This window comes from Pelobates fuscus, chromosome 10 (genome assembly GCF_036172605.1).
Source record: "Pelobates fuscus isolate aPelFus1 chromosome 10, aPelFus1.pri, whole genome shotgun sequence".
Classification (NCBI taxonomy): domain Eukaryota; kingdom Metazoa; phylum Chordata; class Amphibia; order Anura; family Pelobatidae; genus Pelobates; species Pelobates fuscus.
In genome coordinates this window covers 18,858,091-18,871,093 of record NC_086326.1, presented here as the reverse complement: position 1 = coordinate 18,871,093, position 13,003 = coordinate 18,858,091, and the positions used below count along the sequence as shown (strand labels likewise).

At 43.0% G+C, this 13,003-nt stretch overlaps 1 protein-coding gene across 1 annotated transcript in view; it reads right to left on the bottom strand.

The window, feature by feature from the left end:
• LOC134574960 (uncharacterized) overlaps positions 1–11,080 on the bottom strand; it is a 102,214-nt gene extending 91,134 nt beyond the window's left edge. Inside the window, exon 1 of the mRNA XM_063434063.1 lies at positions 10,974–11,080. The gene's annotated coding sequence lies outside the window, so the exon portion shown is untranslated. The remainder of the gene's footprint in view (positions 1–10,973) is intronic.
• Positions 11,081–13,003: the final 1,923 nt, after the last annotated feature.

The following is a 13,003-nucleotide window of genomic DNA, read 5'->3' as shown; positions in this document are numbered from 1 at the left end:
CACACTCAGACGACGTAACACGAGTATTCAAGAACACGGCATATACGTCTCACAAGACTTTCGGTTTTTGAATCACACGTTCTGGTTCATACGTCACTTTACAGCAACATTTATGATTCTGCATATTGTCACTTCACATTTAAAAGTCCCTTGCATTCCCAGATCAGTTTAGTGACATGCATATCATCTGATCACCTTCCATATATACACATTATACGGCCAATCCCCTGCTGCCAGGTATCGGACTCAGCGTAACGCTTGTCACCAAGCATGGGCAGTCATGTCACTATCATACTCATAGATTTTACACCTCCCGCACATACTGCTAGAAGCCCTAATCCCAGCCTATACAGATTACACAGGTCTTACAGGATCCATTCTCACTCTATCACATTTTGTTTTCCACCGTTTTAGGTTTATCCAGGTTTTCATACCTGTCGAATCTCAAAACTTCATACATACTACCACGTACGTAAGCCTGCTCACGTTGTAGTTCACATACGTTTCATTCTTCTAGGCCATAGAGTACTGGCAAGTTAGGGGTATAGGCCCAAATAGGTACCTCCCTTCTTGGCATTTCTGCCTATCGTTTAGTGGTCCGCGAGGCCAACACCCCGCCTCAACGTTTCGGAGGCAAACGCCATCGGGCCACACGTGAGTTAGCCGCCTCGCAATATTATAGAGAGGGCCTCACCTGTCACTCCCTCCCCCTGTTTTCTTTTACTATCACCGAGAGGCCTACGATTCCTGCCACTACGATGGGTGGCCTCAATAACCCCTCGCGCCAACTCATAGACAGAGCCTCTCATAGCCACTTGGCAACTAGCAGGGCCTCACCTGTCACAAAACAAGATTAATTTTTCGCCTTTCAGGCCTAGTTAGCCTGCCAGTATCACCCCTGGGGAATCGGTCACTACACCCCTTACCATGGCTGGGTCGGCCGCTGCGACCCCTCCAGCACTGATTGAGTTGCAATCACTTTCTCCAGCCATCTGTTTCAGGGCACATGCTAAATCTGTGTCCAAATAAAATGTATCCCAAAACTATACTTAACATCAATAAACATTTCTGTACTTACGACATTACTGCCACATCATCCATCTAGACATTTGGTGGAATTCATTATCTCGGGTCTATCAGAAGGATTCACACAGGCCTCATACACATGCCTTCCGGAATCCTGGAATGTCCTAATTTACAATCCGCACAACAAACCCTACAGCGGTGGAGACACTCATAGCCAGGAAGTGGCAGAGGACTTCCTATGGGGGCCCTTCCAGTCCCCTCCGTTCACCACATGGCGGACAAACCCCATCGGTATTGTCACGGGGAAATCTCACAAACAGAGACTTATCATTGATCTATCAACACCTCACACCTCTGCCACTCCTAGTCTGAACTCCCTCATACCCTCTGAGGAATTTTCACTGCAATATTCCACCATAGATCACGCCATTACGGCTATCATGCAGGCAGGGGCCGGAGCATGGCTCAGTAAGACTGATATCACAATGCTTTCAAGTTACTGCCTATCCACCCTACACTGTGTCACCTGCACGGTATCAAGTGGGCAGGGAACTACTATTTTGCTCACGTTTAACATTTAGGTTCCAAAGTAGTCCGGCCATTTTCAACGTATTCGCCGAAACCCTATGCTGGTTTTATTAAATATAGCCAGATGCCCTACAGTTATACATTATCTGGATGATTTCTTACTGGTCGAGGAGAATATTTCCCCTCCCAGTAGCCTAAAAGAAACGATCAGTCTATTCGAACAGGTGGGTGTCCCAGTCTCCTCCACCAAGACTGAAGGACCAGATACCTTCATCACATTCCTGGGTATCATACTAGACTCAGCCACCATGCAAGCTAGCCTGCCACGCCCAAGGTAGAAAACATTCTGATCAACATAATCTCTACATACAACTCGGTACTTGCAACCGCAAGAATTACAGTCTCTGCTTGGGTCACTGAATTTTGCCATTCGCATCATACCTCAAGGCCGGGCTTTCATCTCACAACTCCTTTACATGTTTCCCACTTTTAGACATGATGGACACAGGTCACCCCTGGATACCCAAGCCACGGCAGGCGTAATTATGTGGAGAAAATTTTTAACCACCTTGAATGGTAAAAGCATGTTCCTTCCAAAATTGTCTGACTCCTCACCTACCATTTGGTCAGACGCGGCGTCTACCACAGGTTTTGCAGCAATTTTTCAGGAACGAATGGCTTTGGGGCAGCTGGCCTTCAGAAGTTCAGGACCTGGAGGGTTTTTCCACTACCTCAGCTCTGTTTGAGATATATCCCATTGTGACGGTTGCCGTGGCATGGGTGCATTTATGGGCAGGTTCGTCTGTACGTTGCTACTCAGACAACCAAGTAACTTGTCACATTATAAACAAGGCCGATCCAAATCACTGACTATTATGAGATTCTTGAGGAAACTCACTTGGCTGGCTGCATGTCATAATTTTCTCTTGTTTTGTATTCATGTTCCAGGTGTATGTAACACTGCTGCTGACAATTTGTCTCGCTTTAATTTCCAGGCTTTTCGTCAAATACTCCCGTCAGCCGCACTCACAGCCACGAACACCCCTCTATTCCACCATCTAGTAATGGACTAGATGCTATTATGCAACACAGCAGAACATTGTCCCAATTAGTACTGTCTACTAATACCCGGGAAACTTACGATAGAGCTTTCATTTGATTTAAAGATTCCTTTCTGAACACAACATCTTACAACCTTTCATCGTGGCATCCTGGTTGGGCTTTGCTTCTTTTTGCCACCTCAAACTCAAACTATCATACAACACAATCAAACCATATCTGACAGGCATCCAACATCACATGCTAACTTTACAACCAGACAAATCAAGTGTCCTCCTACCAATTAAGAACATCCTTAGGGGTATTCAGAGATCCGAACCCCCACGTACGGCCCAGAGGCTACCCATAGATTTCCATATTTTTAAAGACTTATACAATTCACTAGATTTAAACCCTTTGCCAACAACACAAGCCTCATCGTTAAAACCGCCATATACGTAGCCTTGTTTATGGTTTCTTGAGACCAAGAGAATTTACCTCCATCAGCACAACACAGTCCACTCACATCCTACTTCATTCACACTTAACCTCTACTGAAAGTGCATGTTGACTGGTTTTGGAGTGAGACAGAGTTAAGATATAATAGTCCATGTGTTTTGTTAAGTACTATCCTACTCACAACAGGTTGAGCCCCGTCAAACTACTGGACTCATATACCCAGCATAACAACGAACCACCATCTCAACCACTTTCAGTCTACAAGGTTCGGTACTCACTACCACCACCTTTATGACACACGTCAGGTCTTTACTTACACAGCTGGGCCTCAAATCAGCTAACTATTCGGGCCACTCCTTCCGGATAGGAGCGGCCTCCACAGCATCCAGTGCAAACATTCCAGTTCATGTTATCAAGTCACTAGGGCGCTGGAAATCATCGGCTTACTCTAGATACATACCTAACCCGGTACAAGAAGTAAGAAATGCCTTTCAAGACATGTCTGGTTAAAGTATGTATATTGCTGGTATGTAATAAATTTGATTTTCTACTTTTGCCCTCTTTATTTACAGGCCTACCTCATCGTCGGTTCCGGCACACCACAACCGACTTGCTCTTTTAATACCATCCTACACTTATCAGTGTTTGTATCTTCTGTACTATCATGAGCCCTTAACACAAGTATTAAGGCCTTTTGGCCTGTAATTGTGGGAGGGGCGTATGACACACCTCTTCCCTACTTAAGGGACACCCCTTACCTGGCTCCATATCGTTCGAGGTCAGCGCTGCATCACCCTCCCACCCACTCCTCATTATTAACTCCTTTTCTCTTTACATTTCTTCTTGGTGGGCCCTCTTTATTTACAGGCCTACCTCATCGTCGGTTCCGGCACACCACAACCGACTTGCTCTTTTAATACCATCCTACACTTATCAGTGTTTGTATCTTCTGTACTATCATGAGCCCTTAACACAAATATATATATATATATATATATATATATATATATATATATATATATATATATAATTTTGGAGTCAGTAACATTTTCTGGGTAACAGATAAAATGTATCTACTTTATCGCATTGTTTCCTTAGCCAATGAATCTACACTGCATAGTTCAGACAAGAGACATTGTTCTCAGTTCAGTCTACATTGAATTTGCTGGGGTCCAAAAAGGAATGTGTTGCTGCCAACTGCCAAGTTTAACTGTCAACAACTTGAATCAAGTTGGACTTACAGGAGATTCTTTTCATACAGACAAATACTCGAGCAGTATCCTGGATTTTCATCTTCATTGCTACAAATACACATTCCTTGCATCCAGAGCGTGAGCCCACTGACAGATGAAATCAATGGGTTTCAGCTTGGAAAACCCTGAATAGTGAATATTATGGATGACCAGGGCTGACTTGAGGTACACACCAGCTCAGCAAAAAGTGAAAGTACCCCTCTTCTTCTGTCTTTTTTATTTATTCATTAACGTGACTTACCATCTCAGACATTCTTTTCTCCTCATCTTCTCTACAAATATATTAACCCTTTCCTGCAGTAACATTCTGATGTTACCCAGTACTGTATTATACTAGTCATCCCACAAATCCCCATGTAGGTAACTTTCTCCTCCTTGAAGGATCTGCAGTTACGTTATTACATTTGAGATATGTGTCGGCCTGTCTCAATGTGAAGTTTGACAAAGACCCAGGTCAAAACATTCCCAGTTCATCACGAGATAACTGTATACATTATTCTGTCACTTACTGGGATGACAGATTGTCTGTTGTAAGCCTGGATGTGTAGGCTCCTATTTATATACTATTACTGTGTACATCAGCGGTTCACAAACTGCGGTTCACACAGGGGCACAGTGAGATAGTTTCCCGGTGCTATGATCATATGATGATAGCACTGGGAACTGTGCTCTCCCCTGCCGGCTCTGCAGGACCGGAGGGGAGATCAGAAATCTCCTTCACCGGCCCGCTAGCAATGTAATGCAGCAGCCGGCAGGGGAGGGAGAGAGGACCTGGGGGAGCTATAACCTGCAGCTCCGCCGGGTTCTCCTCTTGCGAGCTTGGAGTGTTGCTAAGGTTACCATGGCAACGCTCCGAATCTCGCAAAAGGGAATTCTGGCAGCTCAGTCTCACCACTTGGACTACCAGGACTTCTCCACTGGACCACCAGGGATTAGTACTGTCCCCCCTCCCAGGCAAAGGTAAGCAGGGAGGGAGGATATCAGAATTATTCTTTTTAATTTAAAAAAAATAAAGTACATATTTATGAATGTGCCCTCCTACCCCCACACCACACAATAACTTCCCCCATATATACACACACTGCCCCCCCCCTACACACCCACTGCCCCCCCCCCATACACACTTACATAGAAACACAGAATGTGACGGCAGATGAGAACCATTCGACCCATCTAGTCTGCCCAATTTTCTAAATACTTTCATTAGTCCCTGGCCTTATCTTATAGTTAGGATAGCCTTATGCCTACCCCACGCATTCTTAAACTCCTTCAATGTGTTAACCTCTACCACTTCAGCTGGAATGCTATTCCATGCATCCACTACCTTCTAAAGTAACACTTCCTGATATTTTTAAACCTTTGCCACTCTAATTTTTTTTTTTTTTTTTAAATTCTTAAAAAAAAATTTTGTGCACAAAGTTAACAAGTATCCTTGGTGCGCCACAACAGTGACATCAGGGCAGTTGGTAAACATTGATAATACAAGTCATGGCATTTGCTATTCAGGCACTTTTTTTTTTTATATATAGCAGTATTTCAGTAGTGTAAGTTCACGAGTGAGTTATGCGAATTAGCTAGATGCACATGTCAGAGGGGGGTATTCAAAGGGGTAGCAGAGAGGGACAACATGACATGTGTAAACATTATACAAGCAAGTCTGTACAATTAAGTATAACCTAAGCTGATTAGCAAGATGGTCAGACCTAGCTCTAGTCTAGCTAGGCATAGACTAAATGATTGTTATGTTAGCCTCAGCGTATATATCCAACCTATGCATAATATGTGTAACAAGTTTGCATCGCTAGATAATGCTAATTTTGCTCAATGAAGTTAAGCAACAGGCTTATGGACTGGAAAATTATAGGATTATAACAGGAGCACACAATAATAAACTTTCAAAATATATCATTGGTTGCCGCAGTGAGACACTTGCTATAAGAGTTGTGCATTAAGTAGGGACTGGCTTCCTATCTACGTGCTAGTAGTCGCTCGTACAGACTAGGTTAAACAGCAGATAGACATGTTAAGAGTAATAATAATATTTTCGCTGTGATCTGGGGTCTTGGGTGGCATGCCGCCCTGTAAACTGAGTAGACCCAGATGTGTGTCACGGTTGTTGCAAAGTCCCTTCATCCTATGCCTTCCTTCAGGCTGCGTTGGTCCCCTTGCTGTGGGTCTTTCAGAATCTGCACCTCAGTGGGCCGCGGAGGGGATTGCCACCCGTATCGCACACCGGCATCCAGCCTCTCCGTCTCCCGGTCAGCGTCGCATGGTTTGTGGCTTGCCGCGGCCGTGTCGCCATTTTGTTTGGGCCCGAGCAATCCCGTGTTGCCTTGGGTGTTGGCGTTGTAGGCTTGCTGTGCGGGTTCGTCGCTTGTCTCCTGCGCGACCAGGATTGGATCGGGATAACCCCCACCGATCCGGGGGGGGGGGGGGAAACATCATGCCACCGGTGCTGTTGACGAGAGGACGGGGAGATCGGCCGCCTCTCCCCTGTTCCCGCGCCTGTAGGCCGCATTCCTGCATCCTTGGATTTTGTGCACCGATTCTCACGAGACGGGTATCTCCGTGTTCAGTGGGGCACACCGAGCTCAGGCAGGGTAGTCTTGGGTTGGTGAGAGTCGTTTTTGCTTATCTTTTGGCAGTTTTCGGGATTTAGCTGCAGGAGCTCTGCAGCCATGCGTGTGATCAGGATGCTGGTCAGGCTCCGCCCCTCTTGCCACTCTAATTTAAGACTATGTCCTCTTGTTGTGGTAGTTTTTCTTCTTTTAAATATAGTCTCCTCCTTTACTGTGTTGATTCCCTTTATGTATTTCAATGTTTCTATCATATCCCCCCTGTCTCGTCTTTCCACCAAGCTATACATGTTAAGATCCTTTAACCTTTCCTGGTAAGTTTTATCCTGCAATCCATGAACCAGTTTAGTAGCCCTTCTCTGAACTCTCTCTAATGTATCAATATCCTTCTGAAGATACGGTCTCCAGTACTGCGTACAATACTCCAAGTGAGGTCTCACCAGTGTTCTGTACAATGGCATGAGCACTTCCCTCTTTCTACTGCTAATACCTCTCCCTATACAACCAAACATTCTGCTAGCATTTCCTGCTGCTCAATTACATTGTCTGCCTACCTTCATCTGGTTAGGACTCTTTCAAATATTCTGTACTCTGCCCTTATCTGCAGCTATCTTGCACTTATCCACATTAAATGTCAGCTGCCACAACTCTGACCATTTTTCTAGTTTACCTAAATCATTAGCCATTTGGCTTATCCCTCCTGGAACATCAACCCTGTTACATATCTTAGTATCATCAGCAAAAAGACATACCTTACCATCAAGACCTTCTGCAATATCACTAATAAAATATTAAAGAGAATGGGTCCAAGTACAGATCCCTGAGGTACCCCACTGGTGTCAAGCCCATGCTTCGAATATACTCCATTGACTACAACCCTCTGTTGCCTGTCACTCAGCCACTGCCTTACCCATTCAACAATGTACCCCTCATGCACAAACTGCCCCACGTAAACTGCACCTCTCACACACACACACACACACTATACCCTTCACAAACAAAATGCACCCCAGTACAAACACTGCACCCCTCACACACACATGCACACTGCACTCCTCACACACACTGCAGCCCCTATCCCGGCACACCTCAGGTAAGTTGTCAAACTGTTCTTAAACAGTTTGACTACTTACCCTGGGAGGGCACTACAGGCACCATAACCACTATATCATAATGTAGTGGTTATTGTGCCTGGGTTGTTTCTTTAAATAATCTACCCGTGCCACTCCCAAGATTAGATTCTGGATCTGCTCCTGAACGGCAAGCATTTCTCCAGAACAGGGGCCCAGTATATGCCGCAGCAATGTACATACATACAACCTAGAAAATAGTTTTTACTTGGAGCGCCTTGGAAAAATATTAACGGCGCCATGAACCTAAAAAGTTTGGGAACCACTGGTGTACATCATCAGTCTAGTAATTCTGCAAAATTCACCTAGAACTGATAAGCCACTGGGGTATTTATTCAAGAAAGTCTAAATTGTAGCAAACGGAAAGTCAATGTGCAATATTCAGACAGTAACAGCTGGTTTAGAAAAATTATCCAACTCACCTAAAGTCACAACTTGGCGCTTTTAGACAAAATATCCAATTCATTTAATTCACTGCAATTTGCTGTTTAGACTCCTGAATGTTACAACATGTGTATTATTTTAAAATATATCAATAATATTAAAATAATTAGTACAGAAATGACCATGCGGGCTACACAAGTTCTCTCCTTTTGTATACTTAAAAACTAAGGCAAACAACTGAATATAACCTTCTGTTTTGCAAACATAAAATGGTTTATTTTGCTGTGAATCAGAGTTAAGCCTGATGGTTATCAACCCTCCACACAGTTTACAAAAAACACCAAGAAAAAAGATTCAAGATAGAAATGAGTTTGCTTAGCAGAATGATGTCACTTCCACCTCCAAACTTTTGCTGATCACATCATTTGTCAGATCCTGCTCCGAACAATGAAACCCATTGTAAATATTTTATAAGTGGGTTCTAACGTAAATTAAGAAAAAAAATAAAATTCAGATTAATTTGGAGACAGGGGTCAAAAACATCAGCCTTCCTGCCCATGTGTTTATTAAACATTTGAATGCTGGTTATCAAATGTTAAAATAAAATCCATCTTTGATACACAGGATGTTCAGGTTTAATCAACTGTCTGTTAATATGAATCCCCATTGTGTCTCTGGTAGAGATATCAGAAATATGCACCCATTACTGCTGGTGACTCATGCTGAAAAACCTCAACACTGCATAATGGTTACTTGCATGAACAACAAGTCAGCATGGGAAGAAGGGGGGAAAAATTAAAGATACAGTTGACAAACAGCCATCTATTGCATGACTCTTGCAACAGGTTGGCACATTACACATGCAGCAACAAAATATGTTCCTATCTGCTCACAGGTACATCTGCAAACATTTCAAAATATCACTTTATTCTTCAAAAAGATGCAGCCTGGTAGGTAAGTAGGTTTATCATCATTGATTTAACTCCAATAAACTGATAATATCTTTGTCATTCCAGTGGCCATGCTTCAATCACAAGTTACCCTTCCTGCTAAACCTGTAATATGCAGTACTGTGTTACTCATGTACTAACAGGACAGGATGCAATGATTCTCCATAAAAGCACAGGACTTGTCATTGTTTCATTCTGGATTATTTGTTGGCATTACAATCATTGTAGTAGTTACCCTTGCCCCAGCAGACTCATGTTGTGCCCTCTGCCCTTACCCCAGGAGACTCATGTTGTGCCCTCTGCCCTTACCCCAGGAGACTCATGTTGTGCCCTCTGCCCTTACCCCAGGAGACTCATGTTGTGCCCTCTGCCCTTACCCCAGGAGACTCATGTTGTGCCCTCTGCCCTTACCCCAGGAGACTCATGTTGTGCCCTCACCCCAGCAGACTCATGTTGTGCCCTCTGCCCTTACCCCAGCAGACTCATGTTGTGCCCTCTGCCCTTACCCCAGCAGACTCATGTTGTGCCCTCTGCCCTTACCCCAGCAGACTCAAGTTGTGCCCTCTGCTCTTACCCCAGGAGACATGTTGTGCCCTCTGAAATTGCCCCAGGAGGCTCATGTTGTGCCCTCTGCCCTTACCCCAGGAGACTCATGTTGTGCCCTCTGCCCTTACCCCAGGAGACTCATGTTGTGCCCTCTGCCCTTACCCCAGGAGACTCATGTTGTGCCCTCTGCCCTTACCCCAGCAGACTCATGTTGTGCCCTCTGCCCTTACCCCAGGAGACTCATGTTGTGCCCTCTGAAATTACCCCAGGAGACTCATGTTGTGCCCTCTGAAATTGCCCCAGCAGACTCATGTTGAGCCCTCTGAAATTGCCCCAGCAGACTCATGTTGAGCCCTCTGAAATTGCCCCAGCAGACTCATGTTGTGCCCTCTGAAATTGCCCCAGGAGACTCATGTTGTGCCCTCTGCCCTTACCCCAGCAGACTCATGTTGTGCCCTCTGCCCTTACCCCAGGAGACTCATGTTGTGCCCTCTGCCCTTACCCCAGCAGACTCATGTTGTGCCCTCTGCCCTTACCCCAGGAGACTCATGTTGTGCCCTCTGCCCTTACCCCAGCAGACTCATGTTGTGCCCTCTGAAATTACCCCAGGAGACTCCTGTTGTGCCCTCTGAAATTGCCCCAGCAGACTCATGTTGTGCCCTCTGAAATTGCCCCAGCAGACTCATGTTGTGCCCTCTGCCCTTACTGAGCATGTGTTGCCCTCTCACAGTGAGAACTTGGAATGTTCTGTTTCTCTCACAGTTACATTGTATCTCCTGCTGATCCTTTGCCCCATGTGATGCCCATTTCTTGCCATCTCTGCCTACAACTCCCATCTCGCTCTCTGGCATTAAACCTGGGCAACTGGAGCCGCTCACTTGTTGCCGGACTACCGTTCCCATCACACAGCATGATAGGAGTTGTAGTCCAGCATTGGCAGCCAGGCCTCTCTAAGGGCAGCCCAGTCCTGTTAACCCCCCGATGTGCCCACTCCCAGCAGCCAGTGCCAATGTGTGCCCACTGCCAGCAGCCCGTGCCAGCCTGCCCCCCCCCCAGCATAGCGCCCCCTGCCGGCCCCATTACCTGCTGTGAGCCCGGCCACACCGACTGCCACGCTGTGCTCCCAGCTCTCCGGCACCATCACTGGCCCCGGCAGCTCGCTCAGCCTCCGCCTTCCGCTCACAGCCTCCAGCTCGCCAGCCTTGCCACCCGAGGCACCACCTAGCCCGCCCCGCTGGCCACGCCCCCTGCATACCAAGCTATTAGCGTAATGACCGGCCCACTCCGCCGAAACCACGCCCACCGCCAGCCCATCACTCCACAGGCCACGCCCACACACCATGGGATGTGAACTCCAGATATACAGAGTGAGTACAGTGTATTATTATATTATATTATATTATACAGAGTGAGCACAGTGTATTATTATATTATATTATACAGAGTGAGCACAGTGTATTATTATATTATATTATACAGAGTGAGCACAGTGTATTATTATATTATATTATACTATACAGAGTGAGCACAGTGTATTGTTATATTATATTATACAGAGTGAGCACAGTGTATTATTATATTATACTATACAGAGTGAGCACAGTGTATTGTTATATTATACTATACAGAGTGAGCACAGTGTATTATATTATATTATATTATACAGAGTGAGCACAGTGTATTATTATATTATAGTATACAGAGTGAGCACAGTGTATTGTTATATTATACTATACAGAGTGAGCACAGTGTATTATATTATATTATTTTATACAGAGTGAGCACAGTGTATTATTATATTATATTATACAGAGTGAGCACAGTGTATTATTATATTATATTATACAGAGTGAACACAGTGTATTATTATATTATATTATACAGAGTGAGCACAGTGTATTATTATATTATATTATATTATACAGAGTGAGCACAGTGTATTATTATATTATATTATACAGAGTGAACACAGTGTATTATTATATTATATTATACAGAGTGAACACAGTGTATTATTATATTATATTATATTATACAGAGTGAGCACAGTGTATTATTATATTATATTATACAGAGTGAGCACAGTGTATTATTATATTATATTATACAGAGTGAACACAGTGTATTATTATATTATATTATATTATACAGAGTGAGCACAGTGTATTATTATATTATATTATACAGAGTGAGCACAGTGTATTATTATATTATATTATATTATACAGAGTGAGCACAGTGTATTATATTATATATTATACAGAGTGAGCACAGTGTATTATTATATTATACAGAGTGAGCACAGTGTATTATTATATTATATTATACAGAGTGAGCACAGTGTATTATTATATTATATTATACAGAGTGAGCACAGTGTATTATTATATTATATTATACTATACAGAGTGAGCACAGTGTATTGTTATATTATATTATACAGAGTGAGCACAGTATATTATTATATTATATTATATTATACAGAGTGAGCACAGTGTATTATATTATATTATACAGAGTGAGCACAGTGTATTGTTATATTATACAGAGTGAGCACAGTGTTATATTATATTATACACAGTGAGCACAGTGTATTATTATATTATATTATATTATACAGAGTGAGCACAGTGTATTATATTATATTATACAGAGTGAGCACAGTGTATTATTATATTATATTATATTATACAGAGTGAGCACAGTGTATTATATTATACAGAGTGAGCACAGTGTATTATTATATTATATTATTATATTATACAGAGTGAGCACAGTGTATTATTATATTATATTATATTACACAGAGTGAGCACAGTGTATTATATTATATATTATAAAGAGTGAGCACAGTGTATTATATTATATATTATATTATATTATACAGAGTGAGCACAGTGTATTATTATATTATATTATTATATTATACAGAGTGAGCACATGTTATTATATTATATTATATTATATTATATTATATTATACAGAGTGAGCACAGTGTATTATTATATTATATTATACAGAGTGAACACAGTGTATTATTATATTATATTATACAGAGTGAGCACAGTGTATTATATTATACAGAGTGAGCACAGTGTATTATTATATTATAT